The 19,538-nt window shown below is 40.8% G+C and overlaps 2 pseudogenes; both read left to right on the top strand.

The window, feature by feature from the left end:
- Nucleotides 1-5,615: 5,615 nt before the first annotated feature.
- On the top strand, nt 5,616-11,495 carry LOC148014265 (uncharacterized; annotated as a pseudogene).
- Nucleotides 11,496-11,977: 482 nt separating this feature from the next.
- LOC148014264 (protein LEAD-SENSITIVE 1 pseudogene) lies at nt 11,978-12,727 on the top strand (annotated as a pseudogene).
- Nucleotides 12,728-19,538: the final 6,811 nt, after the last annotated feature.

Raw genomic sequence — 19,538 nt, 5'->3', positions numbered from 1 at the left:
ATGTGTGTGTGAGCACGAAATGCATGAGGTACTTGCTGAAACACATAGTGGAATTGCTAGAGGACACTTCAACAGAGACACTAAAGCATGCAAGGTGCTGCAATCTCACTTGTGGTGGCCCATCCTATTCTGTGATGCTGCTAAGTTCGTGAAGCATTACAACAAATGTCAAAGGACCAAAGTACCCATTCTCAATAAGGACAAGATGGAGTTGACCTTGATAATAGCACGAGAACCCCTTGAAAAGTGGGGGGGTCGACTTTATTGGGCCAATTAGCCCTATAGCATAGTACTCACAAGAAAGTACATCATTGTAGTGATGGATTATCTCATGAAATATGTCAAAGCTTGGATCATGAGGAAGGATGATGCTAGGACCACGGCTAAGTTCCTTTGGGAGTAGGTGATCTCACGATTCGACTACCCAATTGAGCTAGCTAGTGATCAAGCACACACTTCATTAATGAAATCATTGCCCATTTACTGTCTACATTCTTGATCATTCATAAAAATTCATCACAATACTACCCTCAAGCTAACGGTCTCGACGGAATCCCTGAACAAAATCCTAGTGAATGTACTGACTAAGGTACTCTTTGCCTCATGCAACGACTGGGACAATAAACTCATGGCAACACTATGGGCCTACAAAATAGCCTATAAGACGGTCGTAGGGCAAACACCATTTAAGTTTACCTATGGGACGGAAGCAATCCTCCTAGTGGAGTTTTTCGTTCCACTTGAGAATGGTAGTACAAGAGAGATGGGATGGAATGGAGGCATAGACTGAGCACCTCTGGTAGAGCTAGAATGCCTTTCTTTCGACTCCTTGTTACCCATGCACTAATTTGCAAAAAGGCAAGACACAAGAGATGGTTTGACAAACATGTCAAACCAACAATGTGACTTTGAGGAAGGTGACCTAGTGCTAATATACTCTATAAAGGGCCATAAGCAGGGCCATAAGCAGAAGATGAAGTTTAGACGATTAGGGCCTTTCAGGGTCTGCAACATCAGTCAAACTGGCAACGAAGAGCTTGAGATCCTAGAGGAGAGGGCATAGGCTTCTTCAATGGTAGTTTCCTTAAGAAGTACTACCCTCCAATGCACCCATTGCTTGAGCCTCCAATGCTAGAATCCCATGTAATGTGAGAGTTGTCCCTATCACTGAGATAGAGGATGGGGATGAGAAAATGGTAGAACCCGCCTACCTATGCATATTAGTAAATGTCTTGGATGCACTTATTGATGAGGGAGCTAACTTTAATATTCTTACACACAATCATTGGACCCTCATTGGTCAACCCCAACTATAGCCTATCAACGCTAAACTCAACCCATTTGGGGGATAATACTACTCACTGCTAGGGAAGTGCAAAATAACGATGTCTATCAAGACCAAAAGCCTACCTATAATCTTTTATGTAATACCTAACACTAAGGCCACCAATAAGGAATTTTTGCTAGGATGGGCATTCAAAAAACAAACACACTACAATGTCAAATATGACTTGTAATGCATCCACCTTGCCATTGGCAATGTTCAGATAATGATGGCTTTTAGCAAGGGCAGCATGGCTCCATCACAATCTGCAGTACCACCGGTAGAGGAACCAAGTGCAAAGCCTAGGGAGGGGGGTCAATACTTGTCCCACCCTGCCAAAACAAAAACCCAAAGGAGCCACACCCAAGACCACTAAACAACAGCTCAACTAGATGTCCAAACAGCCCACTGCAACCCCCTAGCAACTAGACCACACAAACTTGCAACCACCAAACCTCACGGCCTAGGCCTAGGAAACAAAGCTCGCACTACAGAAATAGATGAATAGTCAACAAGACATGATGGGTGTCTAAATACCTATTGCATGCCCAAGGCTACTATGAACGCAAGAACTGGATTTGGTTGCCGGCATGTGTGCCCTCCATCCAATCCCTTTAGCCCATCGCCACAATAAGGTGAGCCATTGAGGACTAAGAAACCAATTGTTTCAAAAAGCACCAGACCCATATAACCTCAACGAGTCTATCAACCAAAGCCACAACTAGCTACCCCTAGGCCAACTCAATGTAACACTCCTAGTGTCCCAATGGCTCCATAAGTGAAAAGTAGTGTATCACTTGAGGCCCAAGACCAACCCATAGTACAAGTGGCTACTAAAGACCCGATTGATTGATCCACCAAGATGGCACCCATTCTTAAGTTATCTAGTCTAGCCTCTTGTAGGCCTCAAACCCTCCTATGAGCATAGATCTATTCTTACCTTGGCTTCAAACCTAGCCACTAATACTATGGGGGATGACTTAGTCACCTGCACTAGATGATTGGATGCTACCTTTACCATTCTAGCTAGGAGCTATGAATGGCTTGGACTTAGGGCTCCTAAGTGAGTTATTAGAAACAGATGTACGCTCCTTGCCATGCACCTAGGAAGAATCCAAATTCATGTTTGTCAAGATTCCCATGGTAGTAGCTGAGGAACTGATCGCCACAAAAATCTCTTGAGAGCAAGCTTGCACACAATGACTGATCACATCCTATAGTAGAAGCAAAGTTTCTATAGTAAGCCAAGAGCTAGAAGAGTTGAAAAAACTAGTCAGCTCTGACTCTTCTTTTCTGCACAAATGGTACGCTCTTTGTCTCCAATGGGAACAAGAGGGCTACCAAATTATGACCAATGTCGAGCAGAGGAGGGTAATCAAAACCCCCAAGTATAACTCAACCTATGTGGCTCCTACCTCTTTTAGAGTATTGGCTATCAATTGCAACCGACCATTAGAAGACCACGTCATGCCCCACCCCTATTTTGATCAAATCCTGATCGAGGAAGAACTATAGATCACTAGCAGGATGAACTCTGGTGACTTCCTGAGGGTGACTTCCTCACTGATATCCTAATCTACATTACACATGTAGGCATTAGACTTCATGATATGGACCATCATGCCCACTTGGAGTATAACCCAAACTTCTATGATTGGCTCATGACGAAGTAAAGCACAACACACATGTGTTTCATGCCCTTAACCCTTCATCCTTCAATCCTAGAAAGGATTTTCATCACTCCTGGTGGGGAGGGGGGAAGGTGGAAAAGAAGACATGAGTTGAACCTTAAACCCAACTTTAAAAAGCAAAAAGACTGATAAAATTCAATTCACACTTAAGGGTTCATGGAATTCTGGGTGAACTATGTGGACTGCTTGAAGCAAAAATTTTCATTCTGTATGTGAGCACTTCATCTTTCCATAGCACATATTCATAACCCCCTCATCTTTTCACAAAAAGTCATTTCAACTAATAGTGAGATGTTGCATCATGACAAAAACTCGAGATGGCCAAGCATGGTAAAGGCAGCAAGCTCCCATTCATGGAAGAAGAGTAGACCAAATACGGTCTTATAATGGAAACAAGGGCCTTTAGTTTAAGTTCAAAAGCATCCACAATTTAGAAAGCGTGATGATGAAAGATCAGATGGTAACACATATCGTCGACCAAGGTAATCTTGGCAAAATACATGGAGAATGCTGGTCAAGCCATCAACTATAGTAAGTGCATGGAGTTCCTATGAACTTTCGATGCGAACGGGAACCACGGCACTGTGGCAGTAAGATAACGAGGAGAGATTCATAGAGTAGAAATGGAGTTGAGCCCCAAAATAGTGAAAAGAGCTCTAGGACTAGTCAACAAGCCCAAGAGGCAGCCTAAGAGAGATGTTTACAGTATGCTAGGGATGGACAAGGCCTAAGTGTCACGAATGATAGAGTTAGCCTTGCTAACATTCTTGACACCAACATCAGACTACAAGCAAAGACAGTCCATGCTCTATTCTCCCGTCAGAGGTACAATGCCTTGATGAGTAGGATTGGAGTGCCACTCCTCAAGAGCCTTGCAGCCAAGTCGCTGGATGAAATCAATTGGAATGGCTAAGTGCACAAGACCTTGGAAACCTCAATGAAAGTGCTAACCACATGAGCCAAAGCAACAGGTGGGGAGTCTTCAACTTCCATAGTGGAGATGGCAAGGAAAAGGCCAGCAGCTAAGTCCTTCAACAGAGGTTTTGGAGATGTGCTCACATTCATCATCCAAGAGGCCGTTGGGGACTTGGAAAGACAGGAAGTGGTAGAAGAAACCCCTAAGTACTCAGTAGCCCATAGATCGCCCATGCAATCACTTGAAAAGAGGGCCCCAAGTCCAGTACCAACAAGAGGCCTAGAGTGAGAGAACCATTAGTGGGGAAGGGAAGGAGGGCTCAGTGAGAGAACCATTAGTGGGGAAGGGAAGGAGGGCTCAGTCCCATCGAACCAAGGCACAAAAAAAAAACTCAAGCTGAACATCCTAGGAAAGAGGAAGAAAGCCATGGCAGAAGGAGACAAGGAAGTAGAAGCTGCACAAAAGGAGTTGAGAGAATTAGAAGATGAACAGAGAAAAAAGTAGGAAGAGAAAGAGAAGCGAGTAAGAAGAGTGGAGGAGGAGTCAAGAAGGGAGGAAGAGGAATGAAGAAGAAAGTAAATAGAAAATGAGGAAAGGTTGAAAAGAGAAGAAGACAAGCAAATGGCCCTAGCCTTGTGGTTGTTGGTAAAGCAAACCTCCCGACCCAAAGAGCTCACAAGGAGAAGCCTAGTGATGAGACATGCTCCAACCTATAATAGAAGAAAGAGCTCAAGGACCCATTGTGCTAGGCAAGGGAAAGGCCCCATGAACCCACCATCACACCAACCACCCTGATTGCCACTCTAGTCACCACCCAGGAGACCTCAGAAGGGGGAGGGGGCCAAAGCAAAGTGGTGGCTTGGGTACAATACCTGCTAAAGTTGGTGAAGTAGTTTGGCCCAACACCCACAGTGGTAGAGCCCTAATAATAGGGACAAAGAGACATGTTGTCATGGGGATGCATAATCTATAAAGGACCCAAAGAAGTCCAAGATCAAAGCATCCGCAATGCCATGCCATTGGCCATGCCGGCAGCAACCAACTACAATGAGTATATGTAGGAGCTCCTAGGCCAACTTGAAAAGATGAAGGAAGATAGGAAGGCCACCATGGCAGAATTGGAGGTGGAAAAGGACGTGTTTGTTGCCTATCAACTAGAGAAGACAAAGCACATAACCATCTATCAAAGGCAGGTGAATGACGTGATGAAGGAATTAGAAGCAAGCAAGAAAATGGAGGTAGAGAAAGAAGAAGAAAGTACAAAAGAGCTACAAGTGGGAAAGATAGAGTGAGAAATGGGGCTAGAAACAGACTTCTTAAGCCTCATAAAGGGAAAGAGAATATGGAGGAGCAATTCGAACAATTAAAAAACCTAGGAGAGGAGTTCATTTAAGAGCTAAAGAAAGTAAAGATACAAGCCCATGTAGAGTTCTAGAAGTAGAGGAGGTAAAAGGAACGAATATTGAAGGAACTGCAATACATTAGGGCCCAGAAGGACATGGATTCAACAAAAAAGCTACTGGAGGTGGAGAAATGACTCCTTGAGACCTCCAAGAGTAGGACTGGCTAAAAGAACAGCCGAATCACCACAAACACGACAAGGAAAAGATACTATCAATATGGAAAGGACAAGTAGAGGTGGTGAAAAAACTGTCACACGAGCTGTGGGCTGAGTTAACGCAAGATGGAGGAGAAGGCCAAAGTCTGGGAAGAGAGGAACCTTGGAAGAGTCAGGGACCTAGCCAAATGCCTTGTCCTGGTAGAAAGTAAGAGAATCATGGCAGAAGCAAGGGCTGAAGTAGTAAAGGCAGGGCTAGAGGTCTAGCAACATGCCTTCCTCAATATAGTACTTCATGTAACTCAGGTCGGGGATGATGACCATGTGGAAGGGCTAAAGAGAAAGCTAGAGGTCTCAAGGAGAGCCATAAAATATGGGCTTCAAGAGCACACTCCAAGGACCAACACTAGCCCAATCTTGGTGCAATGAAGGCAAACTTTGTTGCAAGCAGGGCTCGCGATAGAGGAGTTAGAGCAGCTCGAAATTCGAGAATAGGGGCATTGAGAGCAGCCAACAATAGCAACAACCAGGCAAAGCCACCAAGGAATGAAGGCCCAATTTCGAGCAACCTACCGACATAGAGGCACAACAGCCTGGTGAATAGAGCCCTCCACAACCTCCGACAACAGAAGCAAAAGGCCTAGAAGAAGATCTTGACATTGCAGAAAGAATCATCAAGGCCAAAAGGAAACTCAAAGTGTTAGCTGACTTTGCGAGGAGAAAATTTAATGTTAGACCACAAGATATGTCCGATGTCTAGATGCCGCAAACCGAGGAACAACTGCTTATCAATTGGACACTAGAATTAAACCATTGGGAGCAATGGGAGAATGGCACACCATTTGAATTTAAATTCTTCTACCCTTCTACCTTGAGTAGAGTGCTACCCCCTCCAATGGGTTGAAGGAGCCATCTAGGTCATGAAAAGGCTAGGGAAGTGGTGGCTTGACGAGAGGGCTAGAAATCCCACGTCATGGAGAAGAGAGCCTACGAGATACTAGGAGGATACCATTATGGAAGAGCCAAGAAATGTTAAAGGCTATGAAGCCCAACCTAAATGGCGATGAAGAATTTGGGACACCAATTTTGGCTTTTCTTGCAACACACTACCATATGAAAGGGATGACCCCACCTACATGGCTTAGCCAAGGTGCCATGGTGTTGACCAGGGGAAGCATGGCAGGTACGACTTCCCTTTAATCTACAATGTCAATACTGCCACTCTTGAAGAATGCCTGACCTTTGGAGTACAAGACCTTCAACCTTCCATTACTCACTTTTTGAACGAGTTCACGGCATGCCTCGACCCCACTTTCCTTACCACTTTTATAATTACCTCCGCCTCTTGTAAATTCTACTAAAACAAAAACTAGTAGCCTAAGAAGAGCACCTATCACCCCTCTATTTTGATATCAATGTAGGGATAGATAGCTGTGCAATGACCCACCTAATGTTAAGGGCTGCTCTTTTACTAGCTTTTTGCATGAGCCTTTGGAAGATATGAGTGCTAGCAGGTTCTCAAAATGTAATCATCCCTTTCTCTCTACCCCTCTCAATATAAGGATTAACCAAAAGGGCTACATGCAAAGCCATACATTCCTTAGAAAATCTCTTAGACCCTCCCAAAATGTAACTACTGAAGAGAATTAGGAGGAAGTTTAGTGTACTTCCCCCCCAATGTAGCTCCAAAAAAAAGGGAAAAAGAAAAAGAAAAGAGAAACAAAGAAAAGACCCATGCAAAGCAACAGAAAATGAATAAAGAGCTTTCTCATGTAACATCAGAGCGCCACAAACATTGCACCTAGGGGTTCTCGAGTTAGATACATCTAGTAGCCTTGATTGGCCGGCTCCATGCCACAAACCCCCTAGTCCTTTGTATCTCCCACTTCACACTTAGGGCATATCAAGGGCAGGACACACCTAGGGAGTTTGCACGGTTAGACCTATCTCCCTAAGTCACACCCACAACACCTTCCCTCGTACACAAATTGGGTCCTCAAGTGGGGGACAACACCACAAGGTTCCTTGATATTCAACCCACTCTTCCCAGTTTCATTGGCACGGACACCTCACACTGCATGATGAGGTAGGCATGCCCACATGTATCACACTTCCTCTTCCTTTTCAAGTACGTTCGACAATCCATGACCAACCACTGACTTCAAAGACCCCTGTCACCCACTTAATCTACTCTCAGCCTCCACAGTCCCACATCCATTTTGTAATGCTTCTTCTCCACATCCAACCACCATGAAGCCCCATCGTTGACTCACATGGCAACCACTCAACCACCTGAGCCCTCATCAATAGGTACTCGCATGTGCCATGGGACTAGCACTCAACTAGGAGGGGAGTAATGTTAACCCCAGTGCGAGGAAAACAAAAACAAAATTAAAAAGATGGAGGGCAAAGTGAAAAAAGGTGGTATTCGATTGAAAAAATAGGAGGAAAAAAGGTCAAAATTGCAAGGATAATCCTAAAATGTTCAGGGCAAGTGCGAAAGAGAAAATGTGCATTTTAAATGCAAAGGCACACCTTGAGTTTTTGTAAGAATGCACCAGGCTCCCTCCTGTGCAATTTGTAAATGTAGATGGGCATGGGTGAAATAACAATGTAAATAGGAAGGGAATAGGGAAAGAGGACCTAGGCAAAAAGGGATAAATGCCCAAAAGGGATTAGGGCTTGTAGAAAATGCAAAAAGTGATGAAGAAGCTCATTCTTGTGTGTGGCCAAAACTAGCTCTATTCTTCTTCTTCTTCTTCTTCTTCTTACTTGTTTGAGCTTGTGAGTTTGTGAGGGTGAGGAGTCATGGTGGAAAAGCTCTCCATCTTCTACTCTCTTGTTCTTCTCTTCTCTTCTCCTATCTTGTGTGTGGCAATGGAGCGTGGAGCTTGGAGCTTGAGGATTGAGCTGGCACCTTGGATCATGGAGCTACTAGAGAGCTTGTGAGAGAAGGCAACTCGATTGAGCATGAAGGTAAGCTCACTACACTCGTAGATGTGAGAGCACATACGACTATGTGAGAGGTAGCCATTGCACTTGGCTTGAAATGCTTGAAACAATAAGTGGTCCGTGGGTCTTGGTGATAGAGTGAGATCCCACAGTACTCAAACTTCAGTACGATATTATGAATTCAAAGATGGATTATTACAATGTATGATTATTGAATCTAGAAAACAAGTATAAAGTTTAATACAACTTTTCTAGGGCTTCTACTAATCTTCAAAGGGTATATTGTACTTTAGGTCTTCAGTATTATTTGATTCTTATAGCATACCTGCTAAATTTATACAACTTTGCTTCTTTGATGGTTCCTCATCTTCTTGATCTAGTTTGGGGCAATCAACTTGGATGTGTCCTAGCTCATTGCAATAGAAACATTGGCATGTAGAGCATCTTCTCAAAATGTATCCTAAATTTTTGGTAGAGTACATCGAGAAGTAGTTATCTTCAAGACATTGACCTTTATTCAAATCGATCAAAGCGTTGGCTCTTAAGAGAGCATCTTGAGACCCTTGGAGGATAGCATAAACTCCAACTAAGTGTCCAAGGGAGAATTTAACCCTTATCAAAACTTAGCCACTTATTGGGCAATATCCATTGCTAGATCATACTTCTCAAGGGTTACAAATCAATGCTAGCTAGCAAAGCTCGAAGAACTCATTCATCTTTGAGGCATGATAAGAAGTTGGTAGATACCTCCCATGCATAGCTTTTCTCATGAGTTTCCATGTAGTAGTAGTTTTTGAGGCTCTACTATCTCTACACCACTACTTCGATAAGAGATGGACGTTTCGTCTTAGTCTTATTGGTTTTTGCATCCTTCCCTTTCCCATCGAATTTTAGAGGTTTGATTTGCTTGAGAAGATATTTCTTTTCTTGCTGTTTGATAAGATCAATGATGGAATATCTTGATTTTTCAATACATAAGGAGCTAGTTTAATATAAATCATGAAACTTACCCACTTTTTAACTTAAGATTTTTCTTTAGGATTATAGTTTTGGTACACATTAGAGATAGAAAATCATCTTTTATTCACATTATTTTTTGTAGGCCAGAGGCACTACATCATGATGAGAATTCTATTATGAAGATTCACCCATGGAAATCTGATACATCATTAATAGTATGATAGCAAGGAAGTTTAGCAAAAACTTGTAGAATTATATAGTTGGAAGGAAGGTCTGGGTAGCCTTCTTTACAATATCTTTTGTGGCATGAGCGGCTTATTATATAAACTCTATTAGCCAAAATAACTTGGATCACTTGCTCATAGACATAGTGATTTTGTTAAATCTCACATCACTCTATGTGGAGGGTAGAGTTTGATTTAGATTCTTCAAAAATGTATAAGTAGATAACATTAAGATTTTTCATCCACTAAATTTGCTTCAGGTTTGTTTAATGACAACACCTAGAAACAATGCCTAATATTGCAAAAAAATTTAGCAAAATTGTACACAGTTGGCACATTGTTACCAACTTTTTACACTAATTTGATGCAAATGCGGTGTTCATTGTTGCTATTTTTGGAGGACGTCTCTATAGTTTGTTGGCCATGAGATGTCGATACAAGGAAGTTTTTATATGAGAGAAAGGTGGAGTTTTAGACAAAATCTGATAGATTTTCTTAGTGAATCCAACCATGATCATCTAAAATTTTCCCATAGGGAATTACCATCACCTAGAGAAGATAAGATATTGTCTTCTCTCCCATGACTCCCCTCTTTCCAACACCAAATTTAATTTTGCTTTAGTGAAAAGAGGCAAGTCTAGGAGCTTTGTGGTGGTTCGGCACATCACTTAAGTAACACTTGCATGCCTCTCGTAACCTGCAATGCAAAGCACATGATATCTCCTTAACCAAATTATATTTGCCCTGGTCACCAAGCCAAAGTGTTACACTCTATGAGCTCAATGTGAGGATCATCGGACACACCCTTATTCTTTTAAGGGTTTGACGCATGAACCCTCTACGAATTCCTCGCACCTAGTCTACCCACAACTATATACAAATTTAACAACTCTATGTGATTTCGTGGTCAACAATGTGAGGTAGATTTAAGATCGTCAATTTCAAAGTTCTAAAGACTCTTTGGAAGAATCTTATGGTAGCAACATCTTCAAAGCTAAGTATTCATAGAAAGCTCACGAGGATACTACATTTCCAAGTAAGTCAAAGGCATAGTTTATTGCAAATTTAAATGCAAAAGGTGCAGTAGAGTTCTAGCTAGGATTTGTACCATTAGATTTCAAAGTCCTTAAAGATGTCCAGTCTAAGGTTTAGAGGGGGGGAAAGGAAATGAATTGAAGGAAATTTTGAAAATTAGAAAAATAATGAGGCCATTGCATGATGTCAAGAAGACAATCTTCTTTAGAGGAAATGTTTTCAAGCAATGATCTATCTGGATTATTTCGCTAAAGCCAATGCATGATTGTTACAATAGATTTGGAGTGGTGAGCTCATTGATCACATACCACATGGGCATGGAGTTACTAGCTACACAAGTGGAGACACATTTGAAGGTACATATGACATGGGAAAGAAGCAAGGGTATGGTGTCTACAAGTTTGTAAATGGGGCAGTATATGATGGACAATATAATAGCAATCTTAAGGAAGGTCTTGGAGTACAAAAATATCCCAACAATAGCTCATATGATGGATCTTGGAAAGTTGGTAAAAAATAAGGCTATGGGATTTATACATATGAGAATGGTGATATGCATTAAGGTGATTGGTTTGATAATAAAAGGCATGGTGTGGGTACATATTATTTCAAAGAGAGTATGAGCCAGTATTGTGGAACTTGGGCTCTTGGAAATTTTGATAATGGGGTATGGGTACTCAGAGATGGAAACTCTTATGAAGGCCAATTCATATCAATCATATCAAACAAACCACAAGGTCTTGGCAAGTTCAATTTCTTTAAGACTAATAATGTCCTACATGGAGAATATGCAAATGAAAAGTGGAGATCAAGGGATCTAATCTCAATGCCATAATTGTGCACTTTGTATAAGCAATGGAATGTGAGAAGTGGGAAACTTACTCCCACGCCATCACCTCCTGGAACTTGACCTTAGAATGTCGTCCCATGGAAAGAAAACATTGTTGTACTCACATGTGTTGGCACGACTTGAACACATTTGAAGGCGAAGGCAATTGGAAGCAGAGGATCTAAACATAATTGCTATCAATCGCCAACCTATTAGAGAGAGTATTTTCAATCAGCGACAACATGGAGGTGGTTGCCAGGAAAGAGAAGGGAGGGAACATCATTAGTTCGCAATGTGAAGAGAGAGAAAGATAGAGATCATTCTGTGTGTGCTTGATAGAGGGAGATCATTGAAAAAGGAGGGGTCATGAGGCAAGAAGGGAAGCGCCATGAATTGGGGGGAGAGAGAGAGACATACAAACAAATAGAAGCCAACCGGATCTCTCGTGTTTGAATCTGCGATTCTACAGGCATTGTGTTAACGTCTACATGGGGCTGCTCTCTAACAAAGTGAAGCACAAAGACTTGCACATAGCCGATCACATCTACTCATGACATCCCTACTACAACTACGCACATCACGATTGAAATCAAATGTTGCATAGGCTAAGATCAAAGTATGGATGAAGGCGTGAGATCTAGGAGTAAACATATAAAAAGGTGGTGCACATAGCAATTAGCTATTGAAGTACCAACTTGGGAACCAAGTAACACGGCGTCGTTCATTTTACTTAAAGGCAAGTTCAAGAGCTTGGGACATGAACTTTTGTTGATCAATTTATCGGAAGTTTTGCCACACCATCGACTCGCTTCTATGAGGAGTGCAGCTAGATAAGGAGGAGGGAATGTGGTGTTGTGATATCATGCATGGATTGCTTTTTGAATGGAAGGCCACTATATAGATTTGAGTATGGAGTTGATACATCCACATTTTTGGCAAAAGCCCAGGGTGGAACCTGCACTCTTGCTCAATTTGATCCAGAAGAAGAGGTCCTTCACCATGCATTGTATCTTTTAGTTAATGGTTTTGGGGATTATCATATCTTCCATAACAAATGTGAGGACTTTGCCATGCATTGCAAAACTGGACTACTTTTGATGGATGAACATGCACCAGGAAGAAGTGGGCAAGCAGCTTCTGTGGTACTCGGGGCCATTCCTAAGGCAACCATACAATTGGCAAATGGATCTCTTGGGAGCCAAGAAATGACGAGCTTGTGGTGCACAATGATTGGGTAGACTTCTTCTTGGTCGGACTGCAAAGCACACGGCTTTCAAAAGCGTAATTGTGACTCTCATACTTTACGTAAGTGCCTTACCTCGTTTAACAAAAATAAGTGATGCAACATAAAATTTATAAAAATTTTGGTTGCATCATTATGAGTTATGATATTTTTCTCATAAATTATATTATGTTGAAAGTTTATTGAAAATTTTTGATAATATTTAAAGATAATTTAACATGTTGGAAAAATAAAAAATAGTTATTTTAAGTAAAAATTTCAATTCACATTAAAAAAATTTTATGTTTTGCATCAATAAAAATTATAATCTTTCCATGGAAAAGATGAAAGTCAAATTTTTGATGTTTTAGTAAATTTCCTAAAAATTAAAAAAAACCAATTTAACGTTATTCTTATTAAAGAAAATATCCATATAAACATGGTGTTTTTGATTTGACACGATTAAGAGTATACGTGGTGTGTTAATCTACGACATGGAAAAAAATGTAAGGGTATTTTATGATAGCTACTGAGTTAGAAAATAACTATATTCCTTAACCAAATTATAAACAACATAAAATTAGTAATTTATTTATATGATGGCCTAAGGGGACGTCTCAGCCTCTATATTAAACTTTTACAAGTATCATTTTAAAAAATGATTAGATGATTGTTAAGATAAAGAGTGGAGGGCCACTAGGATAATTTATAATTAAGGGGAGATATGGGGGTTTAAAATAAACAATGTATGAGTACACATAAGAGTGCAAAGAGAACTTGTTTTTATCTTGATCGATGTTTAGTAATGAAGAGGAAAGAAGAATGCAAGCTTACTGAGTTCTAGACATTAGATTAGTTGGACTACTACAAAACGAGTGTCGTAATTATTGAGGAAGGCTAGATAAATCATAGGAATTAGTTACCAATATCAGCTATTCAGTGCAACAACTTGTAGGAGTTGGCTTGGCAACTCGGTTAAAAGTGGCTCGGTCTTTGGTCAGGGTCATTTAGATGTAATCAAGACAATCAATATTGATATTGCAATATATGCCTTTATGCGTCAAGTGTCTTGTTGGAATATCAGAGTTGCAGCGTAGAGGAGTGTGCACACGAGGGAGAAGAGATCTCACAAAGTATAAGAGGATGATCTTGCTTATTCAATTGCTTATGAAGTACAACTTGTACACTCTCTCTTCTACGCGCTAAGAGTGACCCTTAGGACTATTTATATAGCCACTAGAAGTTAGGTTCAGGGTTTTCCATGTCCTTTAGTCCATTCACACTTCACCTTCCTTCATGAACCCTTGCTTACATAGGGTTTTCATGCTATACTTCTAACACCCCCCCTCCCCCCTCCTCAATGCCAAGGTTACATTAGATTACATTGTATGAAAATGTTCCCTCCATCAATCAATCAATGGGATGCCTTTATAAAGTAGGCTACAAGGATGTTTATGGAAAGATGATACAAAAAATACTAAAAAAGTGTGGTGATCAAGTGCTTTGGAGACATAGTTAGCCTCCAATTATTTTGGTGCTTTAGAGAAGTTAGGACATTATTGATTATATGTCCTATTTGCTTACATTTGTTGCAGTTTATCCTGTTGGGATATTTTTTCCAATAGTTTGCTGATAATATGTCCCCTTTTATTGCAATAGGAACATTTAGTAGAAATAGTATGGACTAAGAGTTGATCATGGGTTGTTGAGGTAGATGCTCAGCTAGTGCAGTCTTTCTTCTGATTTCTTTTCTCCTCATCCAGACAAGATTGAATGACACCTTCAAGTGTAGTATTTGGTACGTTTGTTATATTAGTTACAAGATTTAAAAAGAATTTTCTTACACCTTTTAAAAGTATTGCAATGGCATCTTCTTTAGCATTGGAGCTTGGACTAAAGCTAGTTGGGCCATTAGTCCCTTCATGTGGAAAATAAACTTTCCAAGTCTTCTCCCAGCTTGCTAAAAAACTCTATTTTGAGGGAGATTTTGGAGTTCTTTCCTTTTGGACCATGCAATCTCTTGAGCTCATCCTACTTCTCCTTTGCAATTGCAAGTTGATCAATGTGGTGGATTAAGGACTCATCCCAGTGCAACATTACTATGGCTTAGGCTCTTTCATCATCTTCTACATCAATAGGCTTGGATGGGTCAATGGCCTTGGTCCCTTTGATGAAGGGCCATTAACCTCTCTCCATCGTTTCATATTTCACTAATACCTATTATGGGTGAAAGTCTCTCCCATCAAACTTGTAGATTATTTGAGGTTTTACATCAACATAGGCCGTGATAGGAAGGTCTTATCATTGCACATGGCAATGGGGTGGCAGTTTCTAATCCTTTACAAGGTAGGAAATAAGAGTAGAAGCAAATGAAATGATGTTTAAATCAAATGAGTAATAGGTTACAAGTGATTAAGAAATTAGCAAGACAACATTTGGAGAGGAGATAAAATGGTCTATGTGTTTATATTTGACACATAGCCTTACAATGGTCAAGAGAGAGATGATGATAGTTAAGCACTTAGTGAATATGCTTAAGGTCTAAAAACTTTCAAATTGCTAAGAATAACCAGCAAGCAATGATAATTAGATTGAACCATAGTGTTAAAAACACAAATATACAAGCTTAATGGAATGCTTTTGCTAGAGTTTGATTGAATTACAGGTGCTTGAGAGTCACCTTCAGGGCAAGAAGCTATGAGTTTTGAGTCGCTAGATCTGCAATGAACTTGAATCTTGCTCAGTAAGTGATTAGAATCACTACTAATGAGAGATGTCACAAAGTACAAGAAGAAGATCTTTCTAATTCAATTTCTCATGAAGTAAAATTTGTACAATCTCTCTCCTACACTAAGAGTGACCCTTAGGGCTATTTATATAGCCACCACTAGAAGCTAGGGTTAGGGTTTTCCATGCCCTCTAATCCATTCACATCTCACCGTTCCTCATGCACCCTTGCTTACATAGGGTTCTCAAGCTTTACTTCTAAAATGTCATTCACACTAGTTTCTTCCATCATATAATTAAGATGGGTTATGAATTTGATAAATATGAATCAATCTCTCATGTCAAAGGTAAGAGAGTGCATGGTTGATGTGAACATAGCCCAACACGCTAAGAATAATTGCTATGCTTCAACACTCTGATCCGAATTCATTAAGCATTAGTGGCATAAAGAATTTATTCTTAATAGTTGACTCTTGTTTTATTTTAATATTTTATAACAATATCTATATTTATTCAGAATTAAATTTTGCTATATACTAGGTGTAAGGCGCCTACCTAATGACTATCGATAGCACGTATTTTAGTAGCCCATCAAGGAATAATCAAGCCTATTACTGTCCAAAACTTGTTAAAATAATTGGACATTTTCAATCTTGTGCTACTTGAGTGTACTCCACATGGAAAGTCAACCCCGCAAGGATCGACATGAAAATGAGACCCTAATTTAAATGCTAAAGTCTCTTATCAGTCATCTTGCATCAGCTTCTGAGGTAACTATATTGCTATCATCCCTCAGGTTGAAGTGAACCATTGCTGCACTTGGTTCAAAGAGAGTGAGAAACAAGGAGGAGTGGTGCACATCAACCCATCTATCCATATGGAAAAATCTCAACTTGAGTCCCCAAAAACAACATGGGTTGGGTTCTATTGATGACATGTTGGGACAACCAACATTCTAGTCTTCTTAGATCGCCCAAATTAATGCTTAAATTATGATGCAAGCCTCTTGGTGAGCTGAGACCACCCTGCCTTGGCAAGTCTTGAGCCACCCACTTCCCTTTAGGATTTTTTTTAGTTTGATGATTAGTCCTAGCACAATTTAATTTGATATATAGCAATCATCTTCCTTGACTAAACCCTTTTAAAACAATGTTCCTTCGTGTAAATTAGGCATATACATAAAGACAATTTCAAACATTTCTTTGTAAACAATTACAAGCAGCATATTTGCATGCACCTTCTCCAAGGTGCAATGTCATGCTGGCATTCTTTCCCGTACACTAGGATCAATATCTAAAGTACTCAGATACCTGTGCATGGGCATAATCCACTAATCCATCTTTATCTAACATCAAGGCCTTTCAAGAAGGCCATCCCAAGCTTGCAAAGGTTAGACCAGTCCTCCTCGATGTTGCTTAAGGAATTTATAGCCAAGGCTCCCTCAGCACCCTTATTGTCTCCTAGCCTAATGTTATCCCTACAAAGAGACCTCTCACATTTGGGGTCTATTCAAGCACTCATTGCGGACAAATCAAGCCTGTTGGTAAAGGTCTCTGCCACCTAGTCTTGAGTGAGACCTAAAGCATATCCAAGAATCCACCCAAATGGGTACAACACCTTTTTCCAAAATCCATAAACAAGGCAATTAACCTAATCTCAACTAGAAAATCATACTTTTCCAAGCAACAAGCATATCTTTAAACATTTAATCAAAATCAAAACATTTTCCTATAAATATCCCATAAGAGAAGATACAATCGTGACTTATTTTTCTTAAAGTGCAATCATATAAAATGTTACATGGTAGTCCCCCTAGTGTTTAGGGTATGATCTATCTCAACCCTCTTCATAATTTTCAAACATTATAAGCTTTTCTCCTAGATGATATAATGTGTTAACATGCAATAATTGAACATGCATGAGTAGGGTGTCTATCTTTACTTCTAGTAGTTCTATCTTGTAAGGGATAGTCATGATTACTTTCTAACAAGCAATTCAATTCCATATCCTAAGGTCATTGTAAGTTGCAATTTCCTCCTGAATGCACTACTCTTGAACTTTGAATTAGGGTTTGTGGAAGCATGGAAACACTTGCAAGGGAAGTGTGAGTGTGGTTTAAGAGATCAAAATTTTTGGTTTACATGGGTGGGTTGAATAATGAGATTATGGCAAAATCTTCTTGGGATTTGAGGCATAATTCCATGGGTAGGGAGTATGAAAAGAGCAAGGTGATTATCTCAAGGGATGAAGAGAGTTGGTAGAGGTAGATGGGTTGCTTCGGGGTAGGTGAATGGGGTGAAGAGAATGGTGAAGTAATTTGAGTAGGGTAGGGGATCTATGCAACATCAAGTATGAGTTGATATACAACCCTTGTGATCCCTAGTCTAACTACCCACTCTCACTTCTTTTGTTCTTTCTTTGACTCTCTCTATCTCAATAACTCCTCGATCACTCTTCCTACTCTCTCTCATCCTATCCTCTCTCTCTCTCTCTCTCATGGACCAGCAACAACGAATGATAATGGCCCCCCTAGAGGCCTTAATTAAGGGCTTACATAGTCCCTATAGCTCACACTATTGCTCGACATGCTTTGCTTAGTTGCATATGAGCTTTTCCACTACCAAGATTGATAAAGATGATCGTACTATGATCTTTTCTATCAAAGGTGATCATACATCAATGCGGACTATTGGTGTACTTTGAGGACAAGTGTGATGATGACAATGATGATAGTAGAGATGATGAAGACATTGACATGAGGAAGCAATGAACCCCTTTTTTTCATTATGTTTTTAATCATGTTTGGAAACGTTAAAATGTTACAAAGAGACTAGAAGTTGAATATGAATGATTTGGTAATGCATATCATCATCATGATAAGTTGAAGCACGTCATTGATAACATCATTGGAATGATTAAGACCTTTTAGGGGTTGGTATGGGGACTAGAAGTCTTTGCCAACAATTCTCATATGTGTATAATTAGTATATGACATCATTGGAGTGATTCAAACCTTGTAGGGGATGATGTGGGACCAAAAGTCTTTGTCAACAATTCTCATGCAAGAATTTTGATCATCTGTCAATGCTAAGATCAACTACCTCAAGATTGATTTGTGTATGGGTCTCACTATACCCTTCAAAAAGTGGCATCACCACACATGTGGGCTACCATGGTAGGTCCTACCACACCTTGGCTCAATAACTTTTTATCCTCATATCTCTCTTTGTCACTCTCTATTAGTAGGGGAGAACGAGAGGAGCAATAGAAGCAGTGGTAGCACATGAGTCTCTCTCTCTCTCTCTCTCTCTCTCTCTCTCTCTCTCTCTCTCTCTCTCTCTCTCTCTCTCTCTCTCTCTCTCTCTCTCTCTCTCTCTCTCTCTCTCTTTGTCATTGGGTTGTGCCGACATCATTGACCACCTAGGAGCCGTGCACACGCGAGAGAGAGAGAGAGAGAGAGAGAGAGAGAGAGAGAGAGAGAGAGAGAGAGAGAGAGAGAGAGAGTGTGTGTGTGTGTGTGTGTGTGTGTGTGTGTGTGCATGTGTGTGTGAAAAAGTGAGTGGGAGAGAGGGAGTGTGTGAGAGGGGATGGTGATGAGAGATTGGAGAGAGAGAGGGAGAGGGGTTAGTGAGAGGTGGAGAGAGTGAGGGGGAGGTTGGTAAGAGCGAGAGAGAGAGAGAGGGAGAGTGAGAGAGGTGGAGAGAGAGAGAGTGTGTGTGTGTGTGTGAGGTGAGAGGAGAGAGAGAGTGCATGTGTGTGTGCATGTGTGAGGGAGGTTGGTGAGAGAGGGAGTGTGTATGTGTGTGTGTGTGAGGTGGTGAGAGGTTTGAGGGAGGGGAAGAAAGGTTGGTTAGAGAGAGAGAGGGGGTAGGTTAGTTGGAGAGAGAGAGAGAGAGAGTGTGTGTGTGAGACGGAGAGAGGGGGGAGAGGTTGGTGAGAGAGAGAGAGGGAGTGAGAGGTTGAGAGAGAGAGAGAGAGTGTGTGTTTGTGTGAGGTGGTGAGAGGTTAGAGAGGAATAGAGAGAGTGTGTGTGAGTGTGGGTGTGTGTGTGTGTGTGTGTGAGGTTGGTTAGAGAGGGAGAGAGAGAGAGGGGTTAGTTA

The sequence above is a fragment of the Lygodium microphyllum genome, chromosome 25 (assembly GCF_053477565.2).
Source record: "Lygodium microphyllum isolate KBCC chromosome 25, Lygodium_microphyllum_v1.1.10, whole genome shotgun sequence".
Lineage (NCBI taxonomy): Eukaryota > Viridiplantae > Streptophyta > Polypodiopsida > Schizaeales > Lygodiaceae > Lygodium > Lygodium microphyllum.
Note: the sequence above shows the minus strand (reverse complement) of the source record. Positions and strands in the feature narration are given on the sequence as shown.